Source organism: Erpetoichthys calabaricus, chromosome 6 (assembly GCF_900747795.2).
Source record: "Erpetoichthys calabaricus chromosome 6, fErpCal1.3, whole genome shotgun sequence".
NCBI lineage: Eukaryota > Metazoa > Chordata > Cladistia > Polypteriformes > Polypteridae > Erpetoichthys > Erpetoichthys calabaricus.
This window is the reverse complement of record NC_041399.2, coordinates 145,446,233-145,463,661: the sequence shown is the minus strand read 5'-3', so window position 1 is coordinate 145,463,661 and position 17,429 is coordinate 145,446,233. Positions and strand designations below refer to the sequence as shown.

The window sequence follows — 17,429 nt, the reverse complement described above, 5'->3', positions numbered from 1 at the left end:
AAACGAATACCCATGTTTTCTATAGAAACATCATTTGATAATGGATAGTGCAGTTTGCTTCTTTGATCTAAGACAAAACTTTGGAATTTATATTATTCAAAAAATAATTTATTAGTTGTTAAAAAAATCTGTCCAACATTTATTTTTTGTAAGTCTTATGCTATGTTATTAAACTTTGACAATTGGAAAGTTTATGGTTTTTCTGCTTTGCTAATAAATTCTAAGATAAAAAAATCACTTCCAAAATTTGTTTTTCCTGCATTTGCACCAAGTGTAGTGATGACATACTCTTTGCTGTTCTCTCTCCTTCAGTGCTCTCACTGTCAAAACATTGTAAATACATAAGGAAATCTACAAGCATCATCCACATATGTATAACTTGATATTCACAAATGCAAAATTCCATATAGAAATGATATCATGATGCTTAATTTAAAATTAGGCACTTTTATTAAAAAAGAAGATTGATGTCAAATTTTCACAGTAGTTGCTTATGAATATCAGAACTATCCTTTCTTTGTATAGTTTGAGAAAACCACAATCACACACATTAATTCTATTTTTAAAAATGAGCAATTACTAACTTCCTCACACCCAGGATAAAAACTGTAAAAAACAGTGTAAATGATATTCCAATTGTTGCTCAAGAAAAGCATGAAGGAAAAATACACTGGAATAATTATACAGGAAAAAAACACACAGGACTAAGAATGAAAATCATCAGGGCAAGTTTAGTGTTTCTAAATTAGCTGGGAGGTGCCAGTGTGGGTATGTCCAGAAAGTGTTCCCTTGTTTTGTGTAGGTAAACCCTGGTCACCATCCAGAATAGGATGAGTTAATTAGACTAATTACTTGTTTATTCCTCAGACTTATGTAAGATGGCCATTATTAGTATCAAAACCATGCTTTATGCATTCCAGTTACCTTTTCTTTTACATGTCCACAAAGCGCAGAGCAAATATGCATCCATAAAGAAGAAACATTTTACAATGAAACCTGCAGGCATTTAAAGAGAGATAGGCAACAAAATCAATTAAATTAAAAAAGTTATGGTAATGCAACACTAGCCAAAAAAATGAAAAAAATCTTCTTAATAACTTGTAACTTCTCTTACTATGCCGTTTCTTTAGCATGAAAAATTAGTGTCTCAGGAAACTCTAAAAATTAAATTATAGCATCATGATCACTGTCATGCTTCTTTAATGACAAAGCTGCACAAGTGGGAATGAACCTGCACAACTAATCCATGTGCTTCTTTTCCAGACCTGCAAGTTTTTGTTGCTGCATGATTTAATCTTGTTTAATGAAAAACACTGAACAGCAAACTTTAACTTTAATTTATTGAATGTAAAAGCAACCAAAGAGACAAGACAAAACTCAAAGTACAAAAGTAGACAAAGCAACACTTTTTCTGCCTTAACAGACTGTTCCTGTCTACCTGATAGAATGGCTTTCCCACTTGCCTCGCTTCCACATACCACCCTCTTATCTCCCATCTTTGTGACCATGGTATGTAATCCTTGCACAAATGAACCTCTACCCCATCTCTGCTTTCAATGAGCCTCTAAATCAACTCTGCTTTCAACACTGGTCTAATTTCCCATCCTTTACAATTTGGCTTTCAACCCTGATTCAAGCTTACTTCTGAGCCAATTTTCTGACTGCATAAATACTAGATTTTAACACCCACTAGCAGTATGTGGCATTACTGCAATCTTTTCTGTAGCAGTTTCCATATTGAAAGGGCAACACAGTCCCAGCTTCTCTGACTCTTGACTATACAGTATGCTGCCACTTATTAGCATGGAGGTCTTTTGGCCTGCTATAAATTCATCTCTCTTTCTCTCTTCCTCTGTCACTGTGGTTTCACTCTCTGGAGCAATTCATGCCCCCTAGTGGCCCATAAATTTTCATTATGGCAGGCAAGTGTACAGTGTAGCATTCTTGGATTTGCCATTGTCCTAAGGTTTTCTTTGGAACCTTCCACTGCCTTCTCTGGCCAGCCATTCATCTCATTACATGAGTAGACACTGATAAAGTACAACCATATAAATTCCTCATTTTGTTACACATAAAATAAAATAGACATAGATACACAAAATAATTAATAAATGCATTATAAAAGAAACTTATTGTTATTAGTTAAATATGAAGTCTTGATTGATTACATTGCATCTGTTGCAGAGCAGAAAGATAAAGTGATTTATCGTGCTGATCTAAACAAATGTTTCTTTACCCCTGCAAGCTATGATTGTCCTTTTTTATTTGTGGTAATGTCACTGCCCATCCTTGGCAACACTCATTGTTATTACCTTAGTCGAAATATATACATACAGTATGGCATACACACATATGTTTTTCTGAATCAATTAACACGATATTTGAGAAGCCAAGACTTATGCCTGCTGAAGTAAACACACAGTGGGAAACAAACCCTGGATGGCATGCCAGTCAGTCCCAGAGCATTTTCATGCAATTGCCTATGCTCAGTTACCTGGCCAATTTAGAAGCCATTAATCAGCTTAGCATGCAGTTCTTCAAGATGGGGGAGAAAAGCGTAAAACCTAGTGGGAGAGCACATACAGAAATAGGTGTCAGATTTTACTTCTATGGAACAAAATACAGTACAGGCACATACACATGCAAATTTTATATATGCTTATATGCAGTAGCAGTCACCTTGTTAGTCTTCTTACCTTTCTTAAAGTGCATTCTAATATTGTGTGAAAGTCTCAGACTTTTTAAAATAAAAAACCCTTTTCCAGCTGGTCATCCTAATTATAGCAGTGAAATCATAATAATTAAAAACATTCTGGAAAATGGAAAATAGTACCATCTACATGGAAAAAATAGGAATAGTCTTAACTTTATTTGGGCTTCCCTAGCTACTCAATAAGATCTCTTTCTGTGTCTAGTCCAGATGTACTGTAAATGGGCCTTTGTTACAGTTTGAATAATTTTTTTGGCATTATTTTAAAAATATTTCTACAAATTGGAGGAAACAAACGACTTTAATGTATTTAGTGATTTTCTACCATGCCCACCATCCTAATGCATTTGACAAGTCTAGAACTACAACATAACTTTTTACAAATCCATCTTGAACAAATCCATCAGTTTGAACAAAACCCAGTTAAGTAACTAGTTCAAGATAATGTTATGAAAACAACAATGGTGAGGAATGAACCATCAACATTACATATTACAGAGTAATGCCAGTATCCCGCCTATCTAATATTACACTCACTTTTTAATGGGCCACCATGCAGCTGAAAAATAAATCAAAGTACTTATTTATGCCAAGGTATTTTACCACTGTCTGTCATGTAACCTAATCAGAGATTTTGTACTGTTGGAGTACACATCAGCTTTGTTATTTTGTAATTATGTTTATAGCAACACATGGTATAAAGACTGTTTAATCATGCTTTTAATTATTTTAATCTTAAATCTATAAAGAAAATATATGGGAAGCAAACAGTTTATTATGATTAGCTATTAGCATGGCTTCAACATTTTAAAAAGTCAACAATTTTCGCAGATGTGTTACAATAATGAATATTTAATCTTCATATGTTTAAGTCTCAAAATGTTTTTGATTATTATTTCACATAATGTTGTATCTTAATGTTTCTCCACAAAATATAACTGAACAAGTACTTTTCAAAATAAAATGTTACGAAAATTTAATTAGCAACACATGCTTCATCTTTGAATTATTTGTCAATTTGATTCACATTTCAAATCATGACTTTAAATCTTAAAACACATCCATGTTTTTATGTAACATTCTAAGTGATGTACAATAAGTACTTAAAAAAACAAAACAAGTGAACTGCTCCCACATTTTGAGAAGGATTAAAGTTTTATATCAATATGAGGCTTGTACAATATGATTCCCATTTGAAATCATCCATCCATCCATCCATTTTCCAACCCGCTGAATCCGAACACAGGGTCACGGGGGCCTGCTGGAGCCAATCCCAGCCAACACAGGGCACAAGGCAGGAACCAATCCCGGGCAGGGTGCCAACCCACCGCAGCATTTGAAATCATACTTTTTGATATTAAATTTGTTTCTTTGACATTTACTGTCTTCACTGTGTGAAGTAGACATGTTTTCATACTTCCTCCATTGTGAATCTCAGAATAACCTAGTATTCTGTCTTGGCTGAACAAAACTGTACCATTAGGTCAATTTGCAACTCTAAATTTATAGGTTGTTTCATGTTTGTTTTACTTATTTCATGCTTTTGATTATGTGTTATTAACTATAATTTATGACAAAAATAACAATGAAAATGAAAAATGATGAAAATTTGCTATAGTCTGAGTATTGTAGCTCTGATGTGGATCGAGCAAAAAATATTTTTGCTCTCTTATAAACTATATATAACACACTGAAATCACTTTGCAAATCTAAGTTGCACTTTGCGACTTTGTAGAAAGATGGAACAGTGTATATTGATACAGTGTGGTGATATCTTAAACAAGATTTTAATACTGTAACTTCACACTAACCTTTATCTTTACACAGCTTTAAAATCAGTATTTTAGGAAGAGTTCTATGTTGTCCTTACTCAGTATGGTGTCTCTACTTCTTTATACTCTGAAGGACATTAAATGGTTTTAAAGGACCTATATAATATTTGTAGAAAATAATTGATATAATAAAACAATCTTTTTTAAACTGTTCTGTATCATTTTTATTCTATGCATTTTCCTCTAGATTTTACACCAAATAGGGATATGATAAAGGAAGTCATTATCCCACCTATTACAAGATAAATTAACAGTGGTTAATTTTAAAATAGTTACAAAAGAAATGTTAATAAACTATTTATTTAATTTATAAAATATATTTTTCTAACTTTAAAAACTTTCCAAAATGAATTAAATTATGGTTATCAGTGTTCTTTTTATACTATGCATTACTGTTCAGGACTTCTAGAAACAAAGAAACAAAATTTTCACAGTTGAGAGAACAGTTTATGTGAAGAGCATTAAGTAATGTATCCTAATTGGGCATTCTGACAAGAATTAGAGTACTATATTAACAAAAATCAAAAATCACCCAACTTTAAAATTAACATATACATATATAAGGATTGGTTTTTTTTCCACGTTCAAATTCCGGTTGCCCTAAATCAGTCATATCCCAAAATGAATCATGCCTCAGGCCAAAAACAACAATTTTACTTAAAGCACATTTGAAAATACATCCTTTTTGAGACAATTTTACCTAAAACCCAGCCAAGTTCCAACATGGAAGCTGTAAACAGAAAAAAGGGAAAGCTTTAGTAACAGTCAATCAAATATTTGCTAAAATTAATTGACAAGCAGTATAAGAATACAATACATACTGCAGCAGCTGTAATGAAATGCTGTATGCTGTGCTAAAGAAATGACTAAATGATTTAAACACCTGTGACCAATGGGGCTTCTTTCTTAATATTAGAAAGCAGGTCATTCCTCAGATTAGGTGTTCTACTGTATAGCTAAAGGCTGTGTTTCCGTACTACTTCATTTATCTCTGGAATTTTAAGCTGGCCTTCATCTTGAGGTCACAAGGTACACTGAGTATGGGCATTTAATTACTTTTTCATATAAGAAGAATAGTTTTGAAATTGTTATTAAACTTAATTGGAAGCCAATGAAGTGTTTTAAGATCTAACAATATATCACTGCAATCCTCAGTTCTAGTTGTGGTATTTTCCTGACTCATTTAAAATTTTCTGTAGAGTAGTAAGTGATATATTTGAAAATCCAAACCAATACAACCACTACAAATAGTTAATTTTGTTAACAAATTAATTATCTCATTTAAAAATATGACAACTTAAAGGAATACACCACCCAAAAAATAAATTTTTCTAATATGATACTTACCTCGTGTGTTTTAGTGATGATTGAGAAAGATTTTAATGTGATGTTTTAATGGAGAACAGAGAGAAAAAGGTTTATGATGTAATAGAAGCCAATGGTAATCAAAGCTTTAGAAAAGTGAACAATATGAGAAATATCCAAGGTAAAATAAAGAACAGTCTACATTACTCATGTCACATCATTTCACATGTCAGTTATCAAGTTGTTTCCTCCCAACATGCAAAACACATGCATTTTGTGATAAAAACAAACACAATTTATAAGGATTAACTTTTTGAATGAAGTTTCAAAAACTCATTTCCATGTAAATTGCATTTCCTGTTTATGAAGTGCACTGATCCAAGATCGGGGAAAAAAAACACGCGGTCACTGATTACAAACCGCAAGATGTTATGTGAATGAATATGAATAATATTGATAATGTTGCATCCGTGCCACAAAGTTTTCCAAAATGTACTATACTGGTCATAAAACGAATAATTCCAAATATTATATATAACTATGTCTCTGTTTTTTTTTTTTTTTTTTGACATCATAGACCATAAGGTGCATACTAATTCAGCATGAGCAGGAACACTCAATAAAACTGAATTAAAAAAATCAAGTGATGGAGAGATACGAAGAATGCAGATTCGCCAGCGTTTGTGTGTCAGCTTTATTCCCTCCAGATGAGATATAGGAGGGAGGCGGGATCGAACCGGGGACTCTTGATTACAAGTCAGCAAATCTTACTGCTACGCCATAGAAGCTGTTGTCTTTTCCTTGAACCTTTTGTGAAAGTGTTTACTTGATCTTTGGACTTCAGGCTTCATACATTCTATAGTTTATGCCTACATTTTCTCATTTACTACTAAAATATGAAAAACGTTTCTGTTTTTAAAATGTGTTTACACAGATTACTGTAGAAACGGAACACACATGAAATGCATGTGTTCCAAATAACAATCTATTATTTCCACTCTAAAACTCCACTTCACTCCCAGATAATCAATCAAGGCATGAGCTGGGAGAACATTGTACATGTTCTAAGTCGGTGGGGGGGATGGAATAACCGGCTGCTTGCAGCTTGTCTTTATTAGCACATTTAGAGTACAAAAGATGCTGGCGGAGAGGTGCAAACAGATTTAAGGTGGGCCGGATCTATGAGTTTTTTCATAGACTCTGGTAATTCTAGTGTTAATCCAGACTGTGGGTGTTAAAGCCTATCATAGTTAGCATATTTCGCAAGGCAGGAACAAACCCTGTACAGGGCGTCAGTCCATCGCATGGTGAACACACACATAAACCCACACGATAAACATACAGTAGGGCCAACTCATGTAAGCTGTATGTGTTTGGACAATGGGAGGAAACTGGAGCACCCAGAGAAAACCCACATGGTCATGGAGAGAACATACGCACTCTGCGCATGGAGGACCAAGGACTCCTTACTGTAAAGCCGCAATGCTACCACTGCACCACCATGCCACACTATATATACTGTATATATACATACTGTATATATTTGTAGCTAGTATTCCACAAAGGGAGAAAATTCATCACATATCATAAAATAGTTTTTTATTCCTAAGCGTTTGACAAACTACCAGGTATCATCATCAGAGGAAAAAAAATATGTGGGACAAACACTTACAACACACATACAGTGGAACCTCTGTTCCAAAACTCTGGTCACAACCCGATTTGATCATGACCCAAGTAATTTCCCCCATAGGATTGTATGTAAATACAATTAATCCGTTCCGAACCATACAAGCTGCATGTAAATATATTTTTTTAAGATTTTTAAGCACAGAAATAGTTAATTATACCATAGAATGCACAGTGTAATAGTAAACTAAATGTAAAAACATTGAATAACACTGAGAAAACCTTGAACAGAGAAAACTAACATTGCAAGAGTTCACGCTATAGCCTTACGAACCGCTCTCTGTAAACACTTTTTTTTAATGAGTTTTAAGAACAGGGAAAAAAATGAACATTTGAGAAATCCATAATTTATACAAAAACTAACCATAAACAACCAATAAAAGTAACATTGCAGAAGTTCACGCTATAGCCTCACGAACCGATCGCTGTAAACACTTTATTTTAATGAGTTTTAAGCACTGGGAAAAAAATGAACATTTGAAAAATCCGTAATTTATACAAAAACTAACCATAAACAACCAAGAAAACTAACCTTGCATGAGTCAAGTTCTGGCATGAAGGAAGTGAGGAGGAACTGGGTGGAGAGGAGATTACAGTTTTGAGGTAAAGTCTGTGATGATGCGGGTTTGCTGCATGCTCCCATCACGCTTCTGGGAGCCCTTAAACCCGTCACCGTCGGTAATGTTACCAATGAGCATGACAGTGAGGCACTATAATGGAGCAATCGGATGGTGCAAAAAGTGCCAAGTGCTTTTATTAAAATCAACAAAACAACAATCAAAAACAAAGTCCAAATTAAATAAAGTGCAGTGCTTTCAGAATCCTTCAATAGATAAATGATCCCATAAAAACCGAAGTGAAGTGCAGGTTAAAATCCAATAGAAAAAAGTCTTCATTAAATACAATGAGGTTAAAACAATACCCGAAGCAGTCTCTTTAAAAACAAGCCGGTGCATTCTTTAACTGCCTTCTCGGCCTTACGCGGCCAGCCGTCCTTCTTCTGGTCACTCCAGCTCCTTGTTCTTTCAGCTGGAGCAGCCACTTCCTTCTGCCCCACCGAGTGTTGACCAAAACACCCCTGCTTGGGCTCATTGTTCAGCTGTCTGCCTGTGAGCACGCGCTTGCTCGCTCACTCCAATAGAAAAAAGTCTTCATTAAATACAATGAGGTTAAAACAATGCTCAAAGCAGTCTCTTTAAAAACAAGCCCAGTGCATTCTTTGCTGTAGCAATCAACCACCACACCCCCTCACTAAGCTGCAAGCGCGGCGATTATTTATTTAAAACTGGCCTCTTGACGTGAGCTGTGGACCTGCTATACCACAAAGTCCCTCTGCGCGATGCACATCTGACCGAGAACAATGTACTGTACAGGGAGAGACTGAACACATGCGTAAATCACCGGCGCGTACAAACTGGAAGGAAAACGAAATAGAGCACAAAGAGTTCACAGCGAATGCACAGGGAGAGACTGAACACGTGCGGAAGTCATCGGTGCATACGAAACTGGCTTGTTTGTCACCCGAGTGTATGGTCGTTAACAGATGCAAAAGTTTGGCGAACTAATTGGTCGTAACCCGATTTGTACGTGTTCCGAGATGTTCGTGTCCCGAGGTTCCACTGTATAAGCAAAAGCTGTCAGAAGGAAGGGCCTAAGATCACTGATATACAGTGCATCCGGAAAGTATTCACAGCGCATCACTTTTTCCACATTTTGTTATGTTACAGCCTTATTCCAAAGTGTACATGTGATTTCTCATTTTTTTTATTTTTAATAAATTTGCAAAAACCTCAAGTAAACGTTTTTCACGTTGTCATTATGGGGTGTTGTGTGCAGAATTCTGAGGAAAAAAATGAATTTAATCAATTTTGGAATAAGGCTGTAACATAACAAAATGTGGAAAAAGTGATGCGCTGTGAATACTTTCCAGATGCACTGTATGTGCATACAAGTTCAACTGGACACACATTTAACTGGGACATGGTGCAAGTAAAATTCAGGGCTAATAATAAAAGTGCCTGAGAGCTGGCTGAATCATGGCTCTCAAATGAAAACACCACTGGTCAGAACTGGAGGCCAAGAGCAGTTAATTCCCCCAAATTAATAGGTGGCAGCACACCTAACAAGTACTCCAAGTTTGGACACCCACAGGGCTTTATGGGAATTGGAGTCCAGAAACACAGTCCTGTAGGGATCCTTGGGTGGCAATAGAGGGCACTGCTGGGAGGAGAACCTCCCTGGTTTCCATATGACCCAGAAGTGTTTCCAACAAGCCACAATGTGCCACCAGAAGTACTCCCTGGTCCAGTATGAAAGAAGCTGGAGAAGAGAAGGAGAGAGAGCATTTAAGTCTGTATATTGTGTCACACATGTGCGCTTGGGAGGCAGCCAAAAGGTCTAAATGGAAATGAAGGTGTGAGAGATAGAGGATTGGAAACAAGCACTAATGCCTTTTTCCCTTTTTCGACAGAACAACAGAAGAATAACTTTTCTTTCTCACTTCCGTTCCAGCCAGATGAAATCACTTCCAGCTTCACTCCTATGACGTTACTTCCGGCTCACAATGATGACATCATTTTCAGCTCTACTTTGATGACATCACTTCTGGCTCCCAATGGTGATGTCACTTCCGCTTCCTCCACTTGATGACGTCATTTCCACTTCCTCCAATTGTGAATGTTCTGCTATTTCATGTATAAAAACTCCACCATAACTCTGTTGCATGGTTGAATGTATCATTACAGAATTACATTTGTTTTCATTCAACTCTTTGACGCATCACTCCAGACATTATACAGGGAGGCTTCCCCAAATCTTTATATTTGTTTTGTGTTTTTTACCTTGACAATTGGCTGTAGTAATTGTTGTTTTTTAGCTGTATGGTGTAAAAATCCCTTATTTGAACCCGGAGTTGCGTTGGGTGTTATGTGTCAATCAAAGGTTTGATTGATTGCTTTTAGGGTGTCTTTGAACCCAGAATGAACTCCAGGCAGATCAGAAAAAGTATGTTTTATTAATAAAAATGAATGTAAGAAACACTACAACACTGAGCCTAACTAAACAGCAATTCTGTAATTTTACTGAATATCAGTTCCTACAACAAAATTATGCTCTGTGATATACAAAGCTTTTAAACTCAAAATTAGCTTTAATGTAAATTATTTAAGGCTTTAAAAAGAATATACTTGTTAAATATGAACTATGTATACACCAAATGTTGTCTTGTCTTGGCTGAAACAAATTGTCTTGCAGTAATGTCTTTACAAAATGCCTGAACTCAAAAGTGGTATAGCACTTTTATTTAATCAAAAACGTGTGCATGATCAAAATGGAAAATACCAAGTAACAGAATAAAGGCTAAATATTTGACTATCACAAAAATCCATGCCTGTAGCACAAAACAGAAAACAATCCCTCCTCACCACTTTTGCTGGTGGAGTTATCAGACCCTAACTAGTTTGTAAGGCCTTTTATTTTTTTTCTAATGGTTTAGCAAATGACTCTCTTACAGAAAATGTGACTGGTAAATCAGTCTTAGATTAAGTTAAGCAAGGATAACCTATGAGGATGATAAGTTACTTAAAAGTATTGAAGTTATGCTTGATTGCTTTTTTCTGTTTTCTGTTATTTTTAAATATATTTTTTCATATACATATTATTGTTTGTAGTTTTGTTCTGAATATATTTTATTTGCTTAATATAATATGATCTGTTACATTGTTTTCAATTTTGCATTAAGATAAGTTTCAATGTCTTTGTAAGAGCAATTTTCCAGTCATTTAAGTTATATAAATGTTTGCCTAAATATTAGTACATAGTCTATGGGAGGTTCCTACAACCTCCATAAGTTGAATTGAATTGATATATTCTATCTATTTCTAGCCTTTCTGACTATACATTATACTCAGTTAGTGACCTACCTTGCCATGTGTAAGGCGTTGAGGGCATATGGTTTTAAACTGTGCCTTACATGCCAAGTAACATGAAACACAATGTGCTTTAATGAATGTGCAGGGCCGTACATTTAAAGCGTACAGAAGAAGAAGTAAAGCATCGTTAAGTATAGAAACAACTAAAGTTTGACAAGAAAAGCTAAGCTTAGAGAAGATACATTTTTTCTATTTTTTTTTTTTTGCCTTTTATTCTACGTGTGTAACAATCTTTTTTCTTTATTCTTGTGTGGATTATTAGCTTTAAATTTTCACTAAATAATTTAAAACAAACTTTTGGACTGAGAGATTTCTTTCGGCACGTATTTTACCCGTGCTTGATCCTGCCTTTCACATCCGCAGCTACAGTCTTTGTCTGCCCTGCTTCCTGTATGTGGAGCCCAGGGAGTATGGGTCACTGTATGATGCAGCTAAAGGACTGCTCTAGCTGTATAAACAGAGAAGTCTCAGTTTCTTGTGAAGCTTAAGTATTTTTTTGGAATCCTGATTTTTTTTCAGTTTTGTTATACTTGTTTGTATGGAATCTCTGACTTCAAAATCCTGCTTTCTCTTTAAAGTACTGTTTTTGTTTAGTGATTTTGATTTGTCTGCTTTTTGATTTTACCCTTTGTTTATACCTTGCCCTTTTAATTATTATTTTTTAATCTTTATAATAAGTAAATAAATATTTTTTCTGGACCACTGCAAGTCGAAATCTGCCATTTGGATTGGGGTTAGGATAACTATGGTTTGACCAAAACTTGGGCCCAGGTGTAAATAAAGTGCAGGTCTGTTCTTTTTTATGAGTTTTGACATGGAATTAATTCCCACCACCTCATTTGTACTTTGTTCAGGCAGGAAAATACAACACTGATCTAATATCTTTCATACAGATCAACTTAGAGGAAGAGTAGGGAATCAAGACTAAAGTCAAGCACAACACTAAATCAAAGGCGTGGTAGAAAAAAGCTAAGGGAAGAGGACCATACCAATATTACTAAAAAAAAAGATGATGCATACACCACTCATCTGAATCTTTTCATGTCCAGCATCTGAGTCATGATGACCATTTTAAAACCTAACATTTTGGTGGTAATTAAATTTGCATGGGTTTACTTATAGTAACTAGCAGGTCAAAACAAAACAAATCTTTTCAGGATTTGTTTGCTTCTAGTTTTTAACCGATTGACAACATTCAACCTTTGGTTCCCAGTCCATTTGAATGACTCACATACTCTTTTAATACGATAATAATTTCCAGTTTCATTTACCAAATGTACCTCCTGCAGATATTTCTGTCAGTGGGGTGTGCATTTTTACCCACTGCAAGGCAGCTGCATTATAGTATCAAGTTATTTGTGTTTGTTCTTAATATTACATACATACTGTATTTGTTGATGTACAGTCAGAGCTGGCACCACCATTAAGGCAAATTAGTCATTTGTCTAGGGCACAGATCATAAAGTGGAGGAAAAACTCAGCCGCACAGGTTAGCTACAGAACAGTCGGCTGCTGCAAAATAAGCTTGCCTAAGGGGGAAAAATAAATAACCTAGCACTGGCACTATATATAGTACAAATACCATCCTTTATCAACCAATTAAAAAAAGGGCCTTTAGCATCCCATACAACAGTTGAGGACAAGAGCTATGTCATGGAAAAAGAAAAGGCCTTAATGTATTCATACTGACTACCTCTCTTGTTATTCTACCAAACGGCCAAGATCAGACTTTATTTTGAATGATGCTCACCACTGACTTCTCAGCCTTTCTGACTTACAGTATATAACATCTTTCCTACTAAAAGAGAATCCACTACGTATTTGCACAGAGGAGCCCAGGTCTTACTGTTCACCATGCTTCTCCAAAGAGGATCACATTTGCAGCACCTGGCTGACTTACAGATGTCTTTAGTGTCTTTTCAGAATAATCATACAATAGCTGATCCTCAAATTCATCTTTTCGAACATGGCCTATTCTGCATTACTGGGTTCAATTCACCATATCTTTCACATGTGGAAAGCTCTAACCAATGCACAAAGACCAACTCTTTTACCACAGCATTCCTTCACTGCTTTCAGCCATCACAGTGTGTCTTTATCTAGGAAACACAATTCTTCTTGGTGTATTTTTTTAATAATGGAAAGAGGTAAAACCTAAACCCAGCCACAGAGGATGCACAAGCCAGTGTGTTTCTTTGTGCCAGTCCCAAGCCCACATAAATGGGGAGGGTTATGTCAGGAATGGTATTCGGTATTCCACCTGGTGGTGGAATGAGGAAGTACAGGAGAGTATACAGAGGAAGAGGATTGCGAGGAAGAAGTGGGATAGTCAGAGAGATGCAGAAAGTAGACAAGAGTACGAGGAGATAAGGTGCAAGGTGAAGAGAGAGGTGGTGAAGGTTAAAGAAAAGGCGTATAGTGAGTTGTATGAGAGGTTGGACACTAAGGAGGGAGAAAAGGATCTGTACCGATTGGCTAGACAAATGGACCGAGCTGGAAAAGATGTGCAGCAGGTTAAGGTGATAAAGGATAAAGATGGAAACATACTTACAATCGAGGAGGGTGTGTTGAGCAGAAGGAAAGAGTACTTTGAGAAGTTGATGAATGAAGAGAACGAGAGAGAGAGAGAAGGTTGGATGATGTGGAGATAGTGAATCAGGAAGTGCAACTGATTAGCAAGGAGAAAGTAAGGACAGATATGAAGAGGATGAAAAATGGAAGGGCCGTTGATCCAGAAGACACACCTGTGGAAGCATGGATGTGTTTAGGAGAGATGGCAGTGGAGTTTTTAACCAGATTGTTTAATGGATCTTGGAAAGTGAGAGGATGCCTGAGCAGTGCAGAAGAAGTGTACTGGTGCCGATATTTAAGAATAAGGGGAATGTGCACGACTGTAGTAACTACATGGGGATAAAATTGATGAGCCACAGCATGAAGTTATGGGAAAGAGTAGTGGAATCTTGGTTAAGAAGGGAGGTGATGATTAGTGAACAGTAGTATGGTTTCATGCCAAGAAGGAGCACCATAGATGCGATGTTTGTTCTGAGGATGTTGATGGAGAAGTATAGAGAAGGCCAGAAGGAGTTGCATTGCATCTTTGTGGACCTGGAGAAAGCATATGACAGGGTGTCTCGAGAGGAGCTGTGATTTTGTATGAGGAAGTCGGGAGTGGCAAAGAACTATGTAAGAGCTGTACAGAATATGCACAAGGGATGTGTGACAGGAGTGGGATGAATTCAAGGTGGATGGGGGATTACATCAGGGATTGGCTCTGAGCCCTTTCTTATTTGCAATGGTGATGGACAGGTTGACAGACGACATTAGACTGTTTATTTAACAAATTATATAAACACCTTTTCTAAAACCAATAGTCTCCTGGAAAAATGTAATTGTAACATTGTATTTTATTTTAGAATTTATAATTAATTATACACATACATTATATAACATTTCCTATTATTTATATGGCCGGGGCTTTTTCCATGTCTTATTATTTATTTTTAAAAAGTACTTAGATAATCAAGACGTAACTTTGAAATGTATCACATTCCTGTTGTTATTTAAAAATGTGTTTGCTTTAACATTTGAACTGCAGATGAATGTTTATGCCGTCTATAACTTTCTGTTGCCACACTTTGTAAAGTTACAAATATATATACCACAGTTTGTACATAACTGCCAGAAGCTCAGGTGGGGGGTAAAAAAATACATCTCATTCCATTAGTTTACGGGTGATTTCGCTTGGCAGCTGCTGTACCTATGCTGCTGGTCAATCAGAGAAGCCAGCAGATATTTTGAAACTCCATCCTCAAAATATGGTGTGGATTATTGTTTGGCCAGATAGGAACTGTATTTCATTGAGCCAAGTCAAAACAGGAGGGTATTAAACAGTAGTTAATGCTCTCTTTGGAAAGTATTTTATACTATTATTTTAATAGCTTAATTATATTGTTAGATGGAATGCTTTTAAAGGCATCATACACTAACCTACAGTATTGCCAACTAAAATTAATAATTATATTTGTGTATCACTGAAAATTAATTTTTTGGTCCTAGCCTCTGGAACTGCATTCCAATTTAATCTCTCACACTTTCAGCTGTACCCAGAGTGAAAGAAAGAAGACTCTATTATGGTTCTTCACTTACAATTTGATTTAAGATTCAAATGACTATTAAGTTGTTATTATCACAGAACAGAGTCAAGTCTGTTTTGTATATAAAAAAACTGTAATGTGGTCTTGTATTCACTTTGCTGACTTCAGATTTTAATTACAATGAAAATGCTGTACTGGCTAACCCAAATTACTGTTGTATTTTATTTCTCTCAAATTGTGCAGTTCTGTGGACTTCCTACAGCATAGAAAATTAATTTTGGCATTTATTAATAACTTTCCTGTTATTTTAAAATGTGCAAAGATTAGTTATGTACAATTAAAAGCAGTTAAATGCTATTATCAGGCTTTAAAATTTTTTGTGCTTTAAAATTAAGAGTGATTCACTATTATTTCTCTACTGTATGCAATGTCAAAAAGTATTAGGAAGTTTTTAACATTTGTAAATTAGAATTGCTCATGTTTGTAAACTTCAGTTTATTTAAACAGCTCTAACAATCCAATCATTTATTTTCAGAAACACCACAGACCTTTCTGTAATATTTTGTACTGTTATCCAGTGACAAAAGCCAAACTGGAAAAATAATTTCATGTTTCAGCCATCTTATGTTCCCTGGCTCATGTTTATTTTCCTTTTTTTGTGCCTTATTTATTTTAAATTATTATTTTTCATATAAGGTGCTTTGAGGGTGTGGTCCCAAGAGGCAAAGCCTCCATTATGCCACTGCTAATGGGCCGCCCTCAGCCTATATATATATATATACTGTATATATATATATATATATATATATATATATATATATATATATATATATATATATATACTGTATATATATATTAGGACGGGAAACCAAGCCACAGGGGATGCACAAACCAGTGTGTTTCTTCGTGCTCGTCCCAAGGCCAGATAAATGGGAAGGGTTATGTCAGAAAGGGCTTCCAGTGTAAAATTTTACCAGATCAATATGCGGACAACAATACCAGATCAGTCGAGGCCCGGGTTAACAATGTCCACCACCAGTACTGTTAGCCAACAGGGTGTTGGTGGAAACTGGGCTACTGTTGGCTGAATAAGGAGAAGAAGAGGGGGGAGACGTGTTGTGAACATGCTGAATGCAGCCCCAAGGGGAAGTGGCAGCTCCTCCGAAACCCCCTCTTAAACATTGATTCAATGAGAAAAAAATATAGTTTTTTTATCTCCTCTTTGCTGAATCAGCTGCAGGGTTGCTGCTGCGGCCGTGCTGCATAATCTGCATCTCACGTGGGGCTTCAAACATTTAAAAGCCTGCATTGCAGTTGTCCTTTTGTCTCACTGCCTTGTCTCTCTTCCCCCAGGCATCCTCTTCTCGTGTTGGGGCTCCCGCTCCCAATGTGTGCCCCTTTGAAGAGGAAGATTTTCTGTTCTTTTGATTGAGAAACAGAGTTGTGCCCTCCGGGTAGTCACAGAGCCTGGACCACTCCTGAAAGACACTTATCTTTGTTTGAAGTGTTTGAATAAAGTTTTTGTCTCTGGAATTTCCTGAGTGTATCTGTGCAAATTTGTGACCCAAACGTACAGTGTCTGAGGGAAGGAGGAGAGGAGGATGGTAAAGAGAGTGGAACTGAGGGTAGGAACTTTGAATGTTGGCAGTATGACTGGTAAGGGGAGAAAGTTAGCTGATGTGATGGAGAGAAGAAAGGTTGATATATTTTGCGTGTAAGAGACTAAATGGAAGGGGAGTGAGGCCTGGTGGATGAAAAGTGGATTCAAATTTGGATACCAAGAGAAATTGGTAAGGGATTATTCTGAAGGAACAGTATGTCAAGAGTGTTTTAGAGGTGAAAAAAGTGTCAGACAGAGTGATGATTATGA

The 17,429-nt window shown here is 36.1% G+C and overlaps 1 long non-coding RNA gene across 1 annotated transcript in view; it reads left to right on the top strand.

Moving 5' to 3' along the window:
* Positions 1-17,092, top strand: part of LOC127528361 (uncharacterized) — a 31,133-nt gene extending 14,041 nt beyond the window's left edge. Inside the window, exons 2-3 of the long non-coding RNA XR_007935247.1 lie at positions 10,048-10,153; positions 16,913-17,092. This is a non-coding gene — a long non-coding RNA (uncharacterized LOC127528361). The remainder of the gene's footprint in view (positions 1-10,047; positions 10,154-16,912) is intronic.
* The last annotated feature ends 337 nt before the right edge of the window (positions 17,093-17,429 follow it).